The following is a 22,342-nucleotide window of genomic DNA, read 5'->3' as shown; positions in this document are numbered from 1 at the left end:
AAGGAATGTGAGGAATGCTAAGCTTCCCACGTGGGAGGGACACAGTGCCCTGGTTTTGGGAATACAGCTGGGAAGCAGGACTCAGAGTACTGCTGAACTCATTACAGAAGTAGATGTGCTAGAGGGCTACAAGACCCTGAAGGAGGAAGATGTGCAAGAGAGTACAGGCCTGTACACGTCTGTGCTAGCCCATAGTTAAGCAATGATACCAAGAAACATGATATGGTTTTTAATTGCTTTAGCTTATGCTTAAAAGGTCTATAAACCACAAGTGTGTTCAATAAAAGCTGCTTCATGATGCAAAGCATGGAGACCCCCATCTCTTGGTCAGCTGGTGACTGGGGTGAAACAGCAAATGGGATAGCAGAAGATCCTACAGCCAGCACAGAAATTTGGGGCATTCCTTGGGATCAGAATGTGCTGGTCATCCTTCCTGCCAGGAGAAAAGGAGGCTGTGAGTATGCCAGGGATAAATAAACCAGGGGTTTTAGCCACAACCTTAATTCTGCTTACATAAGCTTAATACTTTCTGCAGTAATTTAGTGCAACTGGGCAAAAGAATTAAATCTTTTCTAAACTCCAGCTGAATGAAAATCGGCGGCACAAATTTGCGAGCTACTGGCTTAAATGCCCTCGGAGGAACACTGTCTGCATTTTTGTCTCCCTGTTTTACTGGGAGAAGGCAACTGCAGCTGGTTAACACGGCATTTCACAGGCTTCAGGAATCCATGGATGCAAAATCCTTCCTGTGCACCCCAGTTACACACAAACCAGCAGGTTGTTCTTTTTTTTTTTTTTTTTTTTTTTTTTGTTGGTGACACTTTGGTATGTAAAGCATTTTCCTTGGATGATTGACGCTTGAAACTTCTCGTATCCTGAAACAAGCTAAAATTAGAAAGGCTTCAAGCTATGCTTCCTACAGATCCATATATGTCATGGGATGTGGCTGTCGGCACTTTGGGATGATTGATTGTCAAGTTTCACAGGCTGCTGAAGTGTAAAAGACGTGATTTCGTGATTTCGAGTACCAGGGCAAGCAACAAAGCCGAGAGGGTTAGTCCATTGTTTGTTTTGTGGGAGAATAAACAATGAGGTGCTAATAAAGGGTTTGAAATGGCAGGTCCAGAAGGCAACTTTGGGCCATGGATGAGAGCACGTCTGAGCCAACAAACTGTGGGAGAGATTTCCTCCTAAGGAAACTCTTCGTGAAAGTCATTGGAGAGTAATTAAACTGCTCAGGAGCTTTGGCAGGGCAGTGCCAGCCCCCAGTTGGGGTTTCTGGCCACTTTTCCAACCACCACATCTGTTCATCCACCTTGCAAGTAATAAAACTTGGTTACAGTCTTCTCTTTAATGTGAGAATATCAGCGTTAAAGGAGATGAGTCTGTCTGTCTGCATCTTTTGACAGCTTCAGGAGGCTGGAAATATGCTTGACATATCATCTGGGAAGCTGAGAACTCAAGACAGTTATTTCTCTAGGAAAGCAGATTGTGAGTTTTAGGTTTGATGTCAAATATCCTGAAGGATGCTTGTTGTTCCCATCATTGCCAAGCAAGAAGCACAGGGAGGGAGCAACAAATCTCAGCTGAGGCTCATCTTAATGAGTTTCTGTCTCCATTTAGCTCAGGAAAAAGTAACTCATGGGTTACTCAAGGTGCAGAGTTGGATGACACAAATCAAGGGCACAGGAGTCCAAATCAGGTGTGAAGAACTGTGGTGGCTTTCTGTCACTGAGAATTTGGGATCATTTAGGTTGGAAAAGACCCTTGAATCCACTGAATCAACCGTAAACTCAACACTGCCAACTAAAAAGTGTCCTTGAGGGTCTCATCTTCACTTTTAAATACCTCCAGGGATAAAAGTAGGAAGGAACTGTGGAGAGATGAAGGATGAATCTCTGAGAACACCTGGGACTGCTTTAGAGGCCACAGTTTCTTTGAGGCACTGTACCTTTCTCTTTCAAGATGTTTGAATTGTGAGGAATAATTCTGTCACTGGACTTAAGAGAAGTCGAGTTTTGATACCAGCTCGTCCAAGCCCCTTTTGAACCACAGACTACCCAGTTAACTTCCCTGCACCTCAGTTTCCCCACGAAAGTGAGAAAATATTGCAGAGAATTTGTGGGAATAAAGTCAAAGTACTGATGCACAGATGAAAAGGTGAAAACAACTTCACCATCTTCCTTTGATAAGATTATTTGCTTCCCAATTGTCCATTCCCCTTTAAAGATGACAACTTTTCCCCCCCATCATATTGATATCTGACAGCTATCAAACCTTCTCCACATTGTGTTTTCACTGCAAACTCTCCTACTGAGCAGCCTGCAGGAGAAATGGCTGAGGATGTGGTCACCTGCCAGTCCTTTTTGCTCACTGGATGGCCATGAAGGTCTCCTCCAACCTTGATGTTTCTGTGATTCCGTGACGTTTTCAAGCAGAACAGAATTTAGATGTGTTTCTTACCTTCACTGAAAAAGTTTGAAGCGTATTTCTGAGACTGCAGAGGCCACTTCCTCAGGTATGTAGAGCAAGATGGCAGACACAGTGCCTTCCTGCCAGCTAGCTGGGATTTGGCTGAGAGGTGTGGAAAAAAGCTGTTAGCACCTCTCCTTCCTCAGCAGTGTAATCCCTCGGGAAAATGTAGTCCCAGAGAAAGAAAACAAAACAATGCAAGAACCTAGGAGAACTATTTTATTTTACTTTATTTTATTTTATTTTATTTTATTTTATTTTATTTTATTTTATTTTAATTTTGGTTTGGTTTGGTTTGTTTCATTTCATTTTATCCAGAACTGTACAGCAGCAGAGTGGAGCTCAGTGGATCAAAGAGAAACCAAACCCCAAAGAAAGGATTTTTCTCCCTCTCCAAAACTCCCTGACAGGAGGGTAGAGCCAGGAGGGGCTCAGGCTCTGCTCCTGGCTAACAAGGGACAGGATAAAAGTGGTCTCAAGTTGCACCAAGGGAAGTTTAGATGGGATAGGAAGAAAAATTGATGCAATTTATGCTCATTGTGGAGCTTTGGAATGAGCTGCCTGGGGCAGTTCTGGGGTCACCATCCCTGCAGGGATTTAAAAGCCATGCAGATGTGGCACTTGGGGACAGGGGTCAGTGGTGGCCTTGGCAGTGCTGGGGGAATGGTCAGTCCTGATGATCTTAAAAGGCCTTTTCCAACCTAAATGATTCCATGATTCCAAGATGGATAGCAGGACACATCAGAGCTCGGAGTGTACAAAGAGAGGGAGAGGATGGCTGTGGAATCCAGAGCCCCTGAGCTGTGGGGCTGGGCTCAAAGCACAGAGATTTCTGCTCTGCCAGGCTCCAGGATGGGATCCTGGCTGGATGCCATTGTCCTGTCAGTTCCAATTGGCAGTCCCCTGCTCTGGTGGAGCTGAGCAGAGGCTGCAGGTGAGCTGGAGCCGTGTGCTGAGCAGAGCTGAGCCTGCCTCTTGCCAGCCTTAGCCTTCAGAATCACATTACCCGGATAAAATTTGCAGTCCTGGAGCTCTCCAGGCAGCACCAAGCACACGAGCTGCCTTTTTTCCTGATGCCCAGCCTGTATTTCCCTTACCCCTCACCACGGAGATTTTTTTCATTTGTTTAATATTTTATTTTAACAAAAGTGAAGCACCTCCACAAAAAGCTCCAAATAAACAAATAAAACAGGCACATTCTCTTCCAGCACCCCTCTGGCCAGGGAGGTGACACTTTTTGCATGGCATTGCACATGAGTGATTCCCAGCAGTCAATGATGGAGCAGGAATTTTGGCTTTCTGTGAGCTCCAGTACTTTTCCATCAGCCTTAGAGTCATGCTGGATTTTAATGATGGGTCATGCTGCACCCAGTTGAAATGGTATCTGTGTGGTCTTCATCAGGTAAATCACTATAAGAAAATTATTTTCAGCTTCTGGCCAGCCTTGAGCTGGTTTTGAAGGAGTTGCCAGTGTGGCCCATCCAGAGGCAAACACAGGAGGTGGAGGAAGCAGCTCTTGGAGGACCAAAATTCGGGTGGGGAGTCACCCAGCTGTGCCATGAGGACACCTCCACCTGATCCCCAGCTCTGGGACAGGGGAAGGTTGTGGGGAAGGAGGAGGGATGTGCCCAGGGTAGAGAAAACCTCCAAGGTGGGTCCTGGGGACTGTGTTTAACAGCAGCCCCAGCACAGGCTGCCTGTGCCAAAGAAATGTGACCTGGCAGGGAGGAAAACAGGACAGCATCCCAGAACGAAGTGAAAGGTCCCCAGCTACAGATACCAGATAAAAATTGGTGGCTTGGAGGCCCAGTGTAACTTGCTTTGGGGAGTATTAAGAATTTCTGCTAGAAACTGGGGTCCTGTCCTCCTAGGATTGACCCAGGAGGCAGAATTTTGTGTGCACAGGTTTGTCTCCAAGCTGTGGGGAGCTGTAATGTGATGCGGCCGTGGCAAAGAGGAATGTGATGAGTAGATCTCCCAAGGAGTTATTTTCAGAAGTAAAGGGGACACATAGTCACACTGCAAAGCACGGCCCTGGCACCTCCTTTGGGGCAGCTCCTGTGCAATGTTTGAATCCTGAGCAGAAAGGTTAAATCCACACTGAAGAGATCAGGGAGAAGCCATTCCAGATACCCAGTGGCAGTGTCCAATTTATGAGCGGAGGCAACAGGACCTTTGGTTGGTGTAGAGCAGCAACATTTCCAAATTGGAAATTCCCAAAAATAGTGGAAAATGACAGTTGTTCCATACTCAGGAATAGAGAAAAACATAAAGCTGGAGAAGGAACTCAGTCCAGAGGAAGGGGCAATACCATCCCTTTGGCAGATGTGTAATGCAGCACTGTACGTGTCAGGAGGGATGTGGGATGTAAAACAAGGAGAGAGAGAGCAAACCCTGGGTGTGCAGCACCTGTAATGTGCTGGAGGCACCTGGAAACAGTCAATTCATCCAGTGCTGAAAGTCCTTATAGCAGATTTCTCTGCCCCCCTGTTCTTAGCAGTGTGTTTTTAACCCGTGGCCGTCTTCACCTGACTCTCACTATCTGAAACCTCAACACCAACCTCTTGCCGAGGAGGAAGAGCTAAACTGTTGGGGAAGATGAATCAGGGAAACCTTATAAATATGATTGCTTAGCAAAGATTCTGAAAATATGAAACCTATAATCGAAATAGAAATGAAAGCTGACTTTGAGTTGTAGGATACTGAGTCTTAGTTACTCTATAACCTGAAAACAATGGTCTAGCTAGCTGAAGGAGAATCCCTTTGGATTGAACAATCCCTTTCTGCTGGCTGAGGGATCCAAAGGTCAATGTAGCAAAACAAAAGTTTAAAGAGTAGTTTTTAGAGTTTAAAATATAACACAGTATGGTAATATGGTATTTCTTACAGGCTGTATGTAGATTCTATAGGATTTTGTGTCTTGTGTTGGTTGGTCACTGAAAATTAGAATATTCATCACAAAAGGAGATACAATGGATTGTAACAAGGACCTCACTCTCTTACCTCTTCCTCCTCTCCTTCCCGCTGCTCTTAGCTCTCTCTTCCCCCTATTCTCACTCTCCTGCTCTCTCCCCTGCCCGTTGCTCTCTCTCTCCCTTCTCTCTCAGCTCTCACCCTGCTGTTCTCTCTCCCTCTCTCTTTGGGACTCCCCTCCAGCTGAGGCTGGTGGCTGAAGGCAAGGCCCTTTTACCCACGGCCCTTGCAATAAAACCACATATTATAGAATATACAAGTTGGCAGAATTCCTTGTCCCAGCCATCCGCGGACTCGCCTACACTAAACCCACAGACATTTGGGTGCCTGCTGTCTGGAATCGTGTCGGCTCCGAGTGGAACATCCGAGATCCTGGCGGACACTCGATCCCTGCGGCGTCAGCGGGCAGGACTCAGGGACCTGCACTGGGATAATCCCCCGGGAGGTGATGGAGCCCCTTTGGGTGGGGGACAGACCCACCCCAGGGCTTAGCGACATGCCACAGACCAAGGTCAGGCACTCCTGAAGGGAGCCCTGTCAGACTGTATTTTTTTTTTTTGTTTCCAAATTAGACGGGGGCAGGAACTCGGGAAGTTGTTCTTCCTCGCTTGGGGCCATCACCTGTGGGATCCTGTCCCTGTGCCCTGCTCAAGTGAGACCCCCACTGTGGCTCTGAAGCAAATCTACAGGATGTATTTTTCCCTTCAGAAATTTATTTTAAATATTTCCAGCTTTATTATCTGTCTGCTCCAGACTTAGCTGATATTGAACTATTCATTAAGGCAGGCAGAAGTGGAGACACTTATTTATAGCACTAAAAAACAGTAAATGTAAAAAAAAAAAAAACAATGTTTTTGCTAGTCACAGAGCTGTTTAGGATTTGGTACTATCCTGCAAGATTCTAAATTGTAGGAGAAAGAGGATTCATGTCTTAGAGAGAAAGTCTTACAGTCTTGCTTCTTGCTGCTCATGGTCATGACACCTCTGAAATCCTTCTGGTTTGTGTGGTTTTGGTGACATTTTATGAACTTGTCCCTCTTCAAATTGGCATCAAAAGCAGCATAATCAGCAGGGCAAGGGATTGGGATTGTGTCCCTGTGTCCCCTCAGGTGAGAGCCACCTGCAGAGCTGCCCCAGCCCTGGAATTCCCAGCACAGGGAGGACGTGGAGCTGCTGGAGAGAGCCCAGAGGAGGCTCCAGGATGAGCAGAGGGCTGGAGCAGCTCTGCTGGGAGGAAAGGCTGCCACAGCTGGGATTGTTCAGCCTGGACAGGAGAAGCTTTGGGCTGAGCTCAGGGTGGCCTTGCAGGGCCTGAAGGAGCCCCAGGAAACCTGGAGAGAGACAATTCCCAAGGGCTGCAGGGACAGGACACAGGGAATGGCCTCAAACTGGCAGAGAGAAGGGTTAGGTCGGATATTAGGAAGAAATATTTTACTGTTAGGGTAGAAGGCACTAGAACAGGTTTCTTAGAGAAATTTTGGATGCCCTGTCCCTGGAAGCATGTCTCAGTTGCATGGATTGCTTGCAGAAGGGAAATCCCAACAGCTGCCTTTTGGTCAAAAACTCCAGCAAGAGGGGTTTTTTTCTGTGAGTAGTTTGAGCTTTTTGTAGAAGGCGTTTCCTCTGAAAGAGTTGGATTAAAACAGAAAGGTTCCACAAAATCACAGGTCAGTGACTGTGATGGGTTTGGCTTATTTTTCTCTTTGCAAAGAGAAAAAGATTTCCAACAAATGACCATCTTATATTTTGCCTGATTTTTTTTTTTTTTTAAAGAAGTGTTTCCCTTCTTTCTTTGTGCTCAAGGGCTGGGAGACACCCTTTGTGCTGAAAAGATGCCAAAAAGGAAACCTCTAGTTCCTGTAGCCCCTGTCCCTGCTGCCAAAGCTTAGCCATGCAAACCCATTAAAAGACTCCAGAGTCTCCAATTGCTTCAAGATTTGATGGTTTAATATTTGAAGACCAGCACTGATTGAATCCCTAAAAGCAGAGAGTTGATTTAGTGGGCAAGAGGAAGCAAGGACAGGTGTATTTACTGCTCTTCCATGTTTTACTGCCCTCTATGAAAGATTTATGAGCTTGCAACTTGTGGGCAGCCAGTTTTCCTGGCCTGGCCCATGCTAAAGAGGAGCTGGAGAGCAGAGCACACCCTGATCTGGGTGGGTCATGGGCTTGATCTCCTGAAAAAAAGGAGGATTAAGAGTGGGAATATAAACTGGAGACTAGATCAAATACTTATAAATAGAGCAAGTTGAACTATCTGCAGATTTTTTTTTTTTATATTCTTTTCATATAATCACAGAATCATTGAGGCTGGAAGAGACCTTCAAAATCATCCAGTCTCACTGTCAACTCAGAACCACCAAAATCAGCTCTGAACCATGTCCCCAGCTGCAAAATTCAGAGACTTCTTGAAGACTTCCAGAGCTGGCAACTCCACCACCTCCCTGAGTAACTCAATCCACTGCCTGACCACTCCACCAGGGAAAAAGCTTTTTTTATATATCTAATCTGAACTTCATCTGAGAGGCCATTTCCTCTCATTCTTTCACTTGACAATCATTTCTCATGTTTAAAAAACGCCATTCATGTAAAGTCACCTGGCAAGGAAACCCTCAGAAATAAATCTGTAAACACTCAGCTGGACACTGCCCTTGTGCTGGACAACTTGTATTTCATGGGGCAGAGTGGAAGAGGGATGAAGTAAAACACAAAAGCTGTGGCCACCCTGGCTCTGTGAGGGGGCAGGGAGCAAAGAGTGGGGCTCTTCAGCCTGGTGTTTGAGCAGAGTTTGCTCCACCAGCCATTTATTTTATTTAGTGACTTAAATATACTCGAGGTGCATATGCTCAGAGTAAATACACTCACCCTGTGCAAGGCGAGGGGTGCAAGCAGCAGTCCAGAGTGCAGAAATGAGGGAGATCCTCTCCAGACCCAGACATCCTTCACAGAGGGAATGTTGGTCACAACAGCCCCGTGGAGCTCCAGGCTGGGCAGAGGGGCTGGAAAAGCTGGAAAAGGCCCTGGGGGTGCTGGTGCCAGGGGCTGGACACGAGCCCAGGGGTGCCCAGGTGGGCAAGAGGCCCCTGGGCTGGGTGAGGAATTGTGTGTCCAGCAGGAGCAGGGCAGGGATTGTCCCTCTGTGCTCCAGGGCTGTGTCCAGTTGTGGCTCCTGCAGGAGAGCCCTGGAGGGGCTGGAGCGTGTCCAGGGCAGGAGCTGGGGAAGGGGCTGGAGCCCCAGGAGGGGCTGAGGGAGCTGGGAAGGGGCTGAGCCTGGAGAAAAGGAGGCTCAGGGGGGAGCTGGTGGCTCTGCACAAGTCCCTGCCAGGAGGGGACAGCCGGGGGGGGGTCGGGCTCTGCTCCCAGGGCACAGGGACAGGAGCAGAGGGAACGGCCTCAGGCTGGCCCAGGGGAGGCTCAGCTCGGCCAGCAGCAGGAATTTCCCCATGGAAAGGGTGCTCAGGCCTTGGCACTGCCCAGGGAGCTTTGGAGTGCCCATCCCTGCAGGTGTCACCTGGAGGTGGCACTCAGAGCTCTGGGGACAAGGTGAGGATCAAAGCTTGGACTGGATGATCTTGGGGGTCTTTTCCAGCCTCAGTGGTTCTGTGTTTTAGCAGCAGGTGGAGGACACAGCGGTGGCACCTTTGGCGTGGGGGGATTTTCAGCACTGCAGCTCCCAGAGGTCCTGCAGGAGCTGCCTCTCCCCTCTCCCAGGGTCACATCCCCTGCTCCAGGCTGGATCCTCATCCATGGGATCCCTGCCTCAGGTACCTGACAAACCCTCAAGAAACACAGAAAAAAAAAAACAAAAACAAAAACAAAAACAAAAAAAAAAAAAAAAAAAAAAAAACACCAAAAAAACAAACAAAAAAAACCAGTCTGAAGCTGACCACAGAGCAGGTGCCAGGTGTGAGTTAAATACCCAGGAAATCATAGAGAAGATGGACACGTGGTTGACCAATACCCACTGTCATCCACCTGAAAAAAAGAGCCCAATCCAAAACCCAACACAGAAAGGAAAAGAAAAAGGGATTTTTCTAATGTTTAAATATTTAAAAAGCATTGATAAGTATTTGTGGAGTCAGGGGGTATTATTCGGTTTCCAAAACCACTACCAAAAATGCTTTGTGGGAACAGAAAATAGTGTGGTAGAGCAAGTGGATGTACTGACAAATGTGGTTTCCCCTAAAAATTAGAGTAAAAGAATTATAGTTTTATTTCAAATGGTGACATGGCAATATGTTATAGGTCTGTTCCAGATCTAAGAAATAGAATAAGGATATAAATATAAATAATATAAATATAAATAAGAATATGAATAAGAAATAAATGGCATTTTTTCTTTTCACAGAATGGCTTTTTTTATGTGTGTGTGAAAACCACATTTCACTCTTTGGAATTCATCATGAAACAGAGTGGAAACATTTCAAAGAGTCCCAATATCAAAAATATTTCATTTCTGTTGAGCTTTTAGGAGAACTTTTCTGAATTTCCAGTTTCTTTGAAGGTAATATTGTATCACATTTCCTTTGCATCCCATTTTATACCAATGCTGTGCCCAACAGCAGATAAACTCATGATCAGCTGGATTTGGAGCCTTCTGCTCTGCACTGGGCTCTGCAGGACATGTGCAGGGCAGGGTGGGATTTGTTTTTTTTTTTTTAATTTGGAAACTTTGGTATGCTTGGGTTCAACCCAAACGACCTGAAACTTCCCTCTTGACCAGCCCTTCTTTTGAACCAGATCAAAAAATATTCCATTTGGATATCTTCCCCTTGGCTTTTGCTCTCTTTGCTGGCCCAGAACAAGAGCAGGCTGATAATAAATAATAAAAAAAAATTAAAAAAAAAATAAAAGCACATTAAACTCAGCATCTCTGATGGATCCATTTGTCAGAGCCATAGCTGAGAGAACATTTTTTGGCACTTCAATCAGGCTCCATCAAAACCTCCATCTCATGCTCTGCACCAGATAACAGTGCTCAGATCAGCCAGGGCTGAGGAAGCATTTGCAGGCAGATAAGGCTGGGAGGGAAGGAGTGGGAGTTTTATTAAACCTGGGGCTTCAGTCATTGTTTCCCAGGGGTCACATCCTCGGCTGGGTGTTGTCCTTCCCTCAGGAGTCAGGGGGTGAGAGCTCTGCCCTTTCCCCCTGAGTGAGGGGGCTGCAGGTTCTCTGCTCCCAAAGAGTGTCCCAGCCATGGATTGCTCCATGCTGATCCTGCAGCAGATCCCAACGCTGGGCTCCATCCTCGGACCTTCCCCTGGGCTTTTCATGACTGCCTCACCACTGCCCTCACTACTGCCCCTTTCCCTTTCTCTTTCATTTCCCCTTTTTTGTCTTTTCCCTTTTTACTTTTTCACTTTTTTTCCTTTCTTTCCCTTCCCTCTCCCCTTCCCTCTCCTCTTCCCCTTTCCTTTTTCTTCTTCCTTTCATTTTTCCTCCTTCCTTTTTCCTTTTCCCTTTTTCCTTTTTTTTCCTCAAAATGAGCAGATTTTTTTCCTTTCTTGTTTTCCCTTTCTCCCCTTTCCATTTTTCCCCTTACTTTTTCTTCCTTTTTCTCTTTCCCTTTTTCCCTTTTCCCTTTCCTTGTTTTGCTTTTCCTTTCTTCCTTTTTTTTTCCATTTTCCCTTTCCCTCATTCCCTTTCTCCCTTTCCCTTTATTTATTTTCCTATTCCTTTTTCCTTTTGCCTTTCCCTTTTCCCCTTTTTCCCTTTCTCTTTTCCCCTTTTCCTTTTTTCTTTCCCTTTTTTCCTTCCCCTTCCTCTTTTTCCCTTTTCCTTTTTCCCCTTTTCCTTTTTCCCCTTTTCCTTTTTCCCCTTTTCCTTTTTCCCTTTCCATTTTTCCCTTTTCCTTTTTCCCTTCCCTTCCTCTCCCCTTCCCTCTCCTTTTCCTTTTCCTTTTCCTTTTTCCTTTTCCTTTTCCTTTTCCTTTTTCCTTTTCCTTTTCCTTTTCCTTTCCTTTTCCTTTTCCTTTTCCTTTTCCTTTTCCTTTTCCTTTTCCTTTTCCTCCTTCCTTTCATTTTTCCTCCTTCCTTTTTCCTTCTTCCTTTTTCCTTTTCTCTTTTTCCCTTTTTTTATCCTCAAAACGAGCAGACAGGGCAGAAAAACCCCACAAACATGTGGAAAGCCTTCACCAACTTCCAGTTAATTGTGCAATGGGCAAGGACCAAAGAAAATAAATTAATCTGCTTTTCTCATTCCTTCAGGCAGAAGCCCTGGAGCGTGTGATCTGATTACCATCTCTGCAGGGGCAGTGCTCTGTGCCTGCTGGGGGAGAGGGCACTTCTGGGGGCTCAGGGCAGACATGGACACCCTCAGCTGTGCCCTGTCCCTGTCCCTGACTGTTCCTCACAGCCAAATCACAGAATCCCTGGGTTGGAAGAGACCTCCAAGATCAAATCCAACCCAGCTCCAACACCTCAACTAAACCCTGGCACTGAGTGCCACATCCAGCCTTTATTTAACCAGAGCCAGGGATGGTGACTCCACCACCTCCCTGGACAGACAATTCCAGAGGCTCCTTCTGGGAGAGCTGCAAACACCACGGGTACTGAAGGGGAGGTTGTGCCGCCCTTTTCTGGTGGCCCCAGCATTTCATAACCTGCACCATTTGCTGCAACAAGCCACATGCCTTAGTTAAAGCCTGAATGGCTCCAAGCCTAATCCCCCTAAAGCAAAAGGAGGGATGTGGGAAGGTCTGGTGGCATTGGGAGCACTGAGGCCACGCTTTCACCCCCCAGGTGCTCTGCCAGGTGCTGCAGGAGGGGTGTGGAAGTGAAGGGAAGAGTTCAGGAGACTCAGGCCCTGGAAAACAGCACAGGACATGGGATGTCATCAGCTGAGATGGCTCAGCCTGGCCAGGGGGGATGAGGAGGGAGCTGCCTGCTCTGTGTAGGTCATGGCTGAGGCCAAACCTCTGAGCCTTGGCTGGTGTGAGGCTGGTGGGGGTGAGGACGGGCTGAAACCCACAGTGCCCTGGCTGCCAGCCCCAATCCATCCTCAGAGAGCAGGAGGAGCTGAAAGCCCTGCTGAGCCAGGGTTCACCCTGCTCTTTGGGGTGGTGAGATGGCTTTGGCATCCTCAGGAAGGATCCTGGACAGGAATTGTTCCCTGGCAGGGTGGGCAGGTATTGGAATAGAATTCCCAGATTTGCTGTGGCTGCCCCTGGATCCCTGGCAGTGCCCAAGGCCAGGTTGGACACTGGGGTTGGAGCAGCCTGGGACAGTGGGAGGTGTCCCTGCCATGGCAGGGGGTAGCACTGGATGATCTTTAAGGTCCCTTCCCAACCCAAACCATTCTGAGACTCCATGACCTTATCAATGCACCCAAATATCTTAAAAACAGGTGCCAAGGAGATGGGGCCAGACTTTTCAGTGGTGCTCAACAGCAGGGACAAGGCAAAAACTGCAGCACATGAAGTTTCACCTGAATAGGAAGGAAAACTTCTCTGTGGTGGTGACAAAGCATTGGAAGAGGCTGCCCAGAGAGGCTGAGGAATCTCCTTCTCTGGAGATACCCAAAACCTGCCTGGACATGATTCTGTCAGCAGGAAAAACCTTTCTGTGCTCTGAGGGATTAATGTAGGACAGGAGGCAGCCCCAGGAGCATGGATGGGTACAGAACCCAGCTGTGGGGATAGCACACAACGCTGGTCACACACTTACCTTGTTAACTGCTGATGCTGAGAGGTATTTAGGTCTTGTTTGCACAAGTTGTAGTAGAATTTTACATATTTTGATGTAATTAAGTGAGCACTGTCCCACCCCCCCCTCCCCCCCACCCCGTGGCAGAGGTGCTGTTATAAAATCAGTGAATTTAAACCATGCACAGAGAGGTATATGATGGGTCTTGTCTATCAAAGTCCCTGCACTGTCTGCCAGAGGTGTGGGTTTAGAACCACAGACTCACAGAATGTTTTGGGTGTGAGGGAACTTTAAAATTCACCTCATTCCTTTAAAATTCACCACGGGCAGGGACACTTTCCACTAATCCCAGGCTGCTCCAAGCCCCAGTGTCCAACCTGGCCTTGAAGACTTTCAATTGGGCAGCCACAGCTCCTCTGGGCAAAACCCATCAATTTTGCCTCAGCAGAATTACAATCCTGTAAATCTGAGGGTAGAAACCATTTTGCTGCTTTACAAGTAAGTTTTATTGGGAACAATTTCCCTCGTATTAGATTGATCTGCACTGCTGTTGTGGCTTTGTAGCATAAACTGTGCCCATTGAAGGGCTGAGGCTGTTATTTCAACAAAACTCCTCCTCCTGACTGAAACAAATCTGTAGATTCCTGCAGAGAAATCTTGAAAAGCTCTACGTGAAAACTGAGTTTGATTTTTGCATTAGAGTGATTATCCTTAAAGCTTCCAGTGTGGTCAGGCAGTGAAGGCATCAAAACATTCCCATTCCTACACCAAGTGGCAGAGTGTAAACCAGTGACCCTCTTCATTCTGCAAGAGCTCCTGTGCCTGCCCCCACAGCTGCCTTATGAGAAGCTCAGAGAAATCCAAGGACAGAGCTCCTACTCACAGTTTTCATCGTGGATAAAACAAACAAAACGTAGCAAACCTCAACCCCGGACAAAAAATGGCATCTTTTGGTGGGTGTTTGCAGCTTGACCTCATCCCTGCCTGCCTTGTGCCCTGACTAACTCAGGTGTGGAAATACTGACTGTCACTTAGCCAGGCTGTGTCCACCCAGACTTGTCACAGGAGATGACAACACAGAGCCACTGATGCAAACAGGGACTCAAACTGCTGGTGTTCTGCTTCAAGAATGGATGGGAGTGCTGGGGGGCTGAGTTTGGGGCTGAGTCTGGCTTGGAAGGCAGAAAACCCCCTTGGTTCAAGCAGAATTTTAATTCCAATGAGGAGGGGCTCGTGGGGTCTCTTAGCCTGGAGAAAAGGAGGCTCAGAGGGCACCTTGTCACTCCCTGTGACTCCCTGACAGGAGGTGCAGCCAGGTGGCCTCTGCTCCCAAGTGACAAAGACTAGAGGGAATAGCCTCAAAGTTTTGCCAGGAGAGGGTCAGGTTGGACATCAGGAAGAATTTCATCACTGAAAAGGTGATTAGACATTGGCAGGGGCTGCCCAGGGAGGTTTGGAGTGCCCGTCCCTGGAGGTGGCACTCAGAGCTCTGGGCTGGGGACAAGGTGGGCATGGGGACTCCATGAGGTGCGAGGGCTTTTCCAACTTTAATGATTCTGTGAATATCCTGCTCCATGAGCCCCACATCCTCCTCATCCTCTAAACAGCATCCACAGTGTCTTTTTTTTTTTTTTTTTTTTTTTTTTTTTTTTTTTTTTTTTGATCTGACCTCTTTTGATGACTAAGGGAACAGGAAGATTACAGTTTAAGTATATAATTTTCATTTGATGTGACAGGTTAAAGCTACATGCATTTTAGAGCAGGCTTAGATTATTTTAGTTCAGCTGCAACACTGATTTAGGCCCTGACTCACTCTTTGAGGCCTGACTTCATGTAGATATATGTTGGCTTCAATTTCCTGCTGGAGAAATGCAGGCACATGTGTGCACTGCCCTGCTGAAATGCTGGGGTAGGGGTGGACACACACAGCAAACAGTCCTGAAAAAGAGGCACAAAAGGAATAGATTGTGCTTGTTGGGTGATTTTTTTTCCCCAGCAGGAAGGCTCGATATTCCAGAGTTTATTTTCCATCCCCTGGTGCCCCTCCTGTGTAATCTGCCCGTGCAGTGAGTGCTTTTTCTGCCCTGGAGCCTCCCTGGCTTTGCTGACAGCTGGGCGGGCTAAAAACCTTGGAGAAGCAAATTGCTAAAACTCACAGAGCAGGCTGGGGGCAGTGACCTGGAGGTGACTGGCCTGGCTGGAGGGAGTGGAAACTGCTTTGTAGGGATTGGCAATGCCTTCTCCCCCTCTGCACTGCCCCTGTGAGCCCCCTCCTGCAGGGCTGCATCCAGCTCTGGGTGGCCAACACCAGAAAGACACAGAATGCAATGAACACAGAGCAGGGACACGAGGATGAAGGGCTGGAGCTCCTCTGCTCTAGAGACAGGCTGAGAGAGCTGGGCTTTTGTCCAGCCTGGAAAAGAGAAGGCTTCAGGGAGACCTTTGAGCCCCTCTCAGTTAATGTGTTACAAGAGAGTTATAGAGGGGCTTTTCACAAGGGCTTGGAGTGACAGGACAAGGGAGAATGGCCTTGAGCTGGAGGAGGACAGGGTTAGAATAGATCTGAGAAAGAAATTGTCCCCTGGCAGGGTGAGCAGACCCTGTCACAGAGAAGCTGTGGCTGCCCCTGGATCCCTGGCAGTGCCCAAGGCCAGGTTGGACATTGGGGTTGGAGCAGCCTGGGACAGTGGGAGGTGTCCCTGCCCATGGCAGGGGTGGCACTGGATGAGCTTTAAGGTCTTTTCCAACCCAAACCATTCTGTGATTCCATAATTCTCATTTCAGAGCTGCCCCGATGGCAGCCAGTGAGCTGTGTGATGCTCAGCAGCGATGTGGGCAGATGTGGGCAGAGGTTGGTGCCCCAGCCCCAAAACTGTTCTCCTGTTTTCCATGGGAAAATGCCCGATTTCCAGGTGGAGGCTGGATAAATTTGCATGCAGAAGCTTTTGTGTGTTCAGTAGCTGTCGGACTTTGTAGGTCAGACTGTGACAAAAGAAGTGTTAACACTTTCCCAAAACTACAGGCAAAGTTTTTTTTTTTTTTTTGGAGTACAAAGGAGAGAGTCATGCACGCAGAGGGAGGCACAGGCATTCTTAGGTGCCTTAGCTAATGCTTCCTCATTACAGGACACTAAAGCTACCCGGGAGTGGGGTTTTTTTGAATAATTAAAAAAAAGAAAAAAGCTTTTGGAGCAATCCTTCCCGCAGCAAATGTGGAAGTGGATCTGCACCTCCCTTCTCACTCGTATTTCTCTTGCAAAGTACAACGTTTTGTGGAGCAAACAGCATTTTGCGTGTCTCCTTAACTACATCTCTCCATCTCCAGCCTTGGAGTGGAGGGGGAGGAGAAAAAGAGCTGCCAGCAGCTCGCAGTGATTGATTTGTCTCTTGTTTTCTTACGCTGCGCTCTAACAACCTGTTTAAAAAAAAAAAAAAAAAAAAAAAAAAAAAGACAATGACAAATCAAAGCGAGTATTTTCTCGCTAGAAATTCCAAGTGCCCTGGATCATCCCTGGGTATTATTTTGCTATTAAATGCGCGGCTTTATCCATAACGTTTGTCTGGGAGGGTTTTGTTGTTTTTTTTTTTTTTTTTCCCTTCCTGCTGGAGCTTGCAGCGTTTAGAAGAGAAATGTCTTTTTCCTCCGGAGCCATTTGCTTCAATAATTGTTGCGGCGTGAAGCTGTCGCTGCTTGCTGTCACCAGGGGACAGTTCATAAAGGTAAAAGCGCTGCAGTTCCCCACGTGTTCCAAATATTGGAAGTGACCCTGGGAAGGGATCCGGGTGTCCCGCCTGGGCTCGGACTTTGTCCTGGAGCAAAGGCTGGGCTGTGCCAGGGCTGGGGGATGTCCTGAGCCCGGATCCAAGCAGACTCGGGGGTCCAGGGAATGGGGAGGTGAGGGATGCTCTCCTCATCCCGCTGCCCGGAGCAGGCACAGGGTGAGGCTCTGCTCCCCCTTTCTGTCCCCTTTTTCCCCGGGTTGTCATTCCCCATCAGGAAAACCCCCATCCCAGGGTGCCTCAGTGCGGGTTTTTGGGCGGAGGGGGATTTCTGTCCCACCGGGCGAAGCAGGTTCGTGGTGTCGGTAATCGGGAGCGCCCGGCCGAACTTTCCCAGCGCCGGGAAGGGGCTGGCGCTGCCCCGACACGATTTCCCACCTCCCGCTCGCTTCCCATCCGAAACACCCCCAAACAAAACCATTTCCAGCCAGCTCCTAACCTGCCGATGGAGCCGCAGCGGTCCGGTGGGTCTGTCACGGGCAGGGACACGGAGGGAGGGAGAGAGGGAAGGAGGAGGGACAGGGGGAAGCGGAGGGCAGGGAGTTCAGTCACCGCATCACTGCCTTCCTTCGCTCCTGGCTCCCGGGATGAGCCCCGGGGACAGCGGGAGCCCAGGGCAGATGTAGCCGGTATCCCACCGGGAATAGCCCCGGGCAGGTATAGCCGGCCACCGGGAACAGCCCAGGGCTGGTGTAGCCGGTATCCCACCGGGAATAGCCCAGGGCAGGTATAGCCGGCCACCGGGAATAGCCCCGGGCAGGTATAGCCGGTATCCCTCCGGGAATAGCTCAGGGCAGGTATAGCCGGCCACCGGGAATAGCCCAGGGCAGATGTAGCGGAGATCCCACCGGGAATAGCCCAGGGCAGGTATAGCCGGTATCCCACCGGGAATAGCCCAGGGCAGGTGTAGAGGAGATCCCACCGGGAATAGCCCCGGGCAGGTATAGCCGGTATCCCACCGGGAAGAGCCGCCGCAGGATGCGCCGCGGGCTCCCGGAGTGAGCAGACGCCTGTTCCCTCGGCCAGCTGCAGGTAGGACATTGAGCATGGGCTCCTTTCAGCCCTGGATGTGTCCCCGGAGCCGCGTCTCCCACTTTCCCAAACTGTCCGGCCGCCGCGGTGGGTGGGGAGCGGGAGAGGAGAGGGGGCTCTTGGTGTGACCCTGATGGGAACTCGGGGGGAAAATCCACAGCTCCCTATCCGGGGATGTCCCCAGCAGAGTGTGACCCCACGGTGGGCTCTGGACTGTGATATCCATCCCCTGGTAAAACGGGTTATCGTGGTAATTGGCACCAGGGCGGAGTGATTGAAGGGTGATATCGTGGTAATGAGCAATCTCACCTGCCAGATTTCAGGGGTGTTTCACTCGGGGGAATATTTTGGCAGCCCCACATAAAGACCAGGATCAATCAGGACAAAGCCAGGGCAGTGTTCTCCTTGCTGTCCTGCTGGGAGCTTGGATAAAATGCCGAAAAAAAGAAGATTCCAGAGGCACAGGTAAGTGATTTAAAAAGTGGCCACTGGACCGGATCCCACAAACATTTCTGTGTACAATCAGCACTTTTAAAGCCAAGTAGTTATTGACAAAGGATTTGCCAGCATGAGGGCTCCACGGTTAGATTTGTGCTATTTTGGCCAGGAAAGATTTTCCTCCCAAAGTAACAGACTTGATGCTTAAACAGACACATGAATGCAAAGACTTAGTTCAACTGTTGGAGGAGTACAAAGTTCCAAACACCAAAAAAAAAAAAAAAAAAAAAAAAAAAAAAAAAAAAAAAAAAAAAAAAAAAAAAAAAAAAAGACTGTGCCAAGAAACAAAAGGGAAAAGCAGCCTCACCTGCTCCAAGTGCTCCCCCAGCTTAAAATAGGGGAAAAAACCTTATCTTCAAGGTAACATCCTGACAGGTCCTCATCCCACAGTGATATATCATCAGGACCAAACAGCAAAGATTTAGGAGTGATACTGGAATATCTTTAGTGGCAATTTTTCCCTTTTGAATGGCTGTGGGGTTTTTTTTTTGTACAATCTGCATAATTATCACTTTTCTTCAGTGCTGTTTTACTTCTTCTTTCATGTATCTTGAGACTGTTTCCAAGGGAGAAGAGCAAGATCCTCATTCTATCTATGAAATACCATTTTCAGTTTTATTTCTCTTTTGCATGAAGATGAGCAAAAACAACAAGCAGTGCTACTTGTGAACGAGGCTGCAATAAATAAATTGGTTTTGGGGGCACAGAATTTTTGAAGAAGGGCGCTTCTATAACTCAGAGAACTGGACTTTTGGAGTCCTGGTAGTGGCAAAAATAACCTAAGGAAGAAATTTCCTCATTGCTGTGTTTATGAAGGTAAGAGGAAAGCGAGTTGGGTTTTATTCCTGTTCAGCACAATGAAGCACATGGGTTTACACAGGGTCAGGTTGCTCTGATTCATCCCATTGTGGAGAGTTGCTTATCTGGGGCTTGGAATCAAGGAGGATAAAATTGCTGATTCATGAGGCCATTCTGAAATAAGTTAAATATGCCCATTAGCATCAGTGATGAAAAGAATATGGGGATATTGTAGGAATAGAGGGAGCATTAGAAGAAGAGTCTATTAGCATTGGAGAGAAATCCAGAGAGGGGTGGTTGATACTCAGCAGGTGAAGGGAGGACAGAGGCAGGAGGAGAAGGCTTTTAGGCTGAATGTTTGGGAATAAAATACTACCAAGATGAGAGAGAAGGAGGGAGTGCCCCAGGGCATTGCTCTTTTCCCTGCCTGGGAATGAGGATGCCTTTGGCTGGCTGCCTGCCAGCTGTGTTTGCATCACTGGTGCCAGTGGATTAAGTCAAAAGTGTCCAAATATGCTCCTAAAAAGGACACAAAGCACCTGCAGTGGGGGTTGGACTGCACTGGGTGTCCTGTACAGTGTCCCTGCATTGGATGGTCTCAGCTCTGCAACAGGACACTTCCAGCCCCCACTGCACCATCTTCTGCATCCTGGAAAAAGGATATGGGCTTATTAAATACCCAAACTGAACATTTTTTGTGGGAGTTTAAGGGCCAGGATTCAACCAGAGAATTTTGCAGGTGGCTTGGAAAAGCAAGCTGATATTTTAAAATAGAAGCAAGCTTCCTTAGCTTGGCTAAAGTCCCTGGGAATATATTTCTTTTTGACTCCTCAGTTGCAGCACGTATTTCCTGTGACATTACCAGAGCAGCAACATTTCTTGCCAAACTGTTTTGGTTTGAGCCACTCCAAGACACAAACTTTTTTTGCTGTTTTTGAGAGCAAAATTACATTTTGTCCTGAGGAGGCTTTTTTGGCTTTCCAAAACAGATGTTATGAGCAAGTGCTCATGGTTGGGTTGATGAGATCAAGGTGCATTAAGAGCTAATGGCTCTTGATTTTTTTATTTTTTTTTCCCATGAGGAGGAAGATGCATCCTCTGGTTCAAAAGATTCCTGGGCCACAAAAACCTTCCCTCTTTCCATGATCTTGATTCTCCTTTTAGGCATTTGGGTAGGGACAGAGGCAGAACCCAAGGACACCTGGTCTGGGCCACTGTAACCATTTTAATAATGGAAATTTCCACACCCAAGGTGACACTCCTGCATCTGAGCTGGGAACACTTTTCTGAGTGGATGAGGACCACGAACATTTGTCCTTTCCCTGTAAAAATAAAGATGCAGCTGTTAAATGGATGAATGTTGCCTGCAAAACTCCCCCTGTGACTGCTCTGGCTGTGTTTGTGTTTATACAATCTACTGGGACCATAGTTAACTACTGGTAAATTGACACAAAAAATATGACCCAGAGGAGGAAATAGTCCAAACTTGCCTCTGAAGGGCTGAGGTTAAAGGGTTACTGTAGGTCAGGTGCCTCTTCTGAAATTGCCTCATAGCACCATGGGGCAAAGAAGGGAAACTTGGAGGGATTCTTGCACAGATACGGAATTTTTACCAATTTATATTTTAAAGTTTCTCTCTTTTTTTTTTTTTTCTTTTTTGACCATGGTTTTACTTTGATTGCTGTGAAAAATGTTTCTCTGCTTATTATAGCTGTGCCAGTGTTTGGGCCATGCTGGCAATGCCCTTGAGAATACAGCTGTATGCATATAATCTGTCTATATGGTAAATGGTATTTCTTTTGGCTTATATTAATCTAGAATGTAAGTCTAATTCCTCAATCTAATTTTTCTTTCTCTAAAAAATTCATAACTTCACTGGGTTTTTTTTTTACTGTACATATTATTTTTTTTTCCTTTTAATTATTCTTAATTCCCTCCTTATGAAAACCCAAAGTGGTAAATAAAAACCAGCCCAACCTTTTACAAAGAAAATTCAATCTGCTGTTGGAGTCACGGGGTCAATCAGCTAAATGGGTATTAGTAACATAATGACAGAGCATAAGCCAGGCAACGTAGTAGGATTTGCAAATCCATAACAGTAATGCTCCTTTTCTATCTGTTGTCTAATTGATGGCTTAGGGACTCCTGCCCTGGGTCTGTGACAGAGTCACTCCTTGGCCATAAAGCATTGTGGCCTTTCTGGAGAACCAGAGGCTCCTTTTAAGCATGGAAAGCTTAAAAACAAACCCCAAGCCTAAGACCCCTTGTTTTCCATGCAGCAAGCCTGGGAGGAACTGGGAAAGCAAAGCCCTTCCTGCCAGAGTAGCAATGCAGAAAAAAATGAGAGAAAAAAACAAAGAGACAAAAATCATCAAAACAAAAATGCAACAAAACAAGCAGACAATCAAAACCCAAATCCAACCAAAAAGAAAAACACACACAAAAAAACCCAACTAAAAATAAAAAAATACATAGGGTCTGGCCATAAATAATGAGGCCAGCAACTCAGTGCTGAAGTGAAAGAAACTGGTGTGTGTGGAGAAGAGGAAGAGTGCCTTGCCCTGTCTTGCTGATGGACTGACAAGGAGACACCACGCTGAGAGCAGAGGCTGGTGAGAGTGATATCAGAGGGGAAAAAGGTTCAGGAAGGGCAGCACAAAAAGTTTTTCCCTCGTCCTGCACTTTTTTTTTTTGGGTTTCCACCCTTTTTGGCTGCCAGTTTGGGTGAGCACACTGTTAATAGATAAAACTGGTGACCCAGCCACTGCTGAACCCGTTGCATCACCAGAAATGTCATTTTGGAGAGCTCCAGACTGGCCCCTGTTCCTCTGAAAGGCTTGCATTTAGGAAGGAACTAAATGTTTCCTGCTGTTCTTGACATTTTCTTATTATCTATGTGTGCTTAATCCTTCTCTGTGTCATGCTGAGCTTATGAAAAAGCAATTTAGGGGCTTTATTCCAAGGAAAATTGGGAGTTAGCAGCTTTTGCTAGTCCTTATACCAGGGCATATGTTACTTGCAGTGATCAGGAAAGGCAAATGGGAATAACCCTGCTGACTGGAATTGTGCAGGATTTGAGGCTGGAGCTCCTGGTCACACTCTGAAGTTGTGCCTCCGATTTTGGGGCTGCAGCTGTTTGAGTCATTT

The 22,342-nt window shown here is 47.2% G+C and overlaps 1 protein-coding gene and 1 long non-coding RNA gene across 2 annotated transcripts in view; both read left to right on the top strand.

The window, feature by feature from the left end:
- LOC136358216 (uncharacterized) overlaps positions 1 to 18,694 on the top strand; it is a 234,548-nt gene extending 215,854 nt beyond the window's left edge. Inside the window, exon 2 of the long non-coding RNA XR_010743027.1 lies at positions 18,589 to 18,694. This is a non-coding gene — a long non-coding RNA (uncharacterized lncRNA). The remainder of the gene's footprint in view (positions 1 to 18,588) is intronic.
- GET1 (guided entry of tail-anchored proteins factor 1) overlaps positions 1 to 22,342 on the top strand; it is a 143,324-nt gene that overhangs the window by 51,973 nt on the left and 69,009 nt on the right. The gene's annotated exons all lie outside the window — the stretch shown is intronic.

This window comes from Sylvia atricapilla, chromosome 2 (genome assembly GCF_009819655.1).
Source record: "Sylvia atricapilla isolate bSylAtr1 chromosome 2, bSylAtr1.pri, whole genome shotgun sequence".
NCBI lineage: Eukaryota > Metazoa > Chordata > Aves > Passeriformes > Sylviidae > Sylvia > Sylvia atricapilla.
The sequence above is the reverse complement of the archived record's forward strand: the minus strand, read 5'-3'. Positions and strand labels throughout refer to the sequence as shown.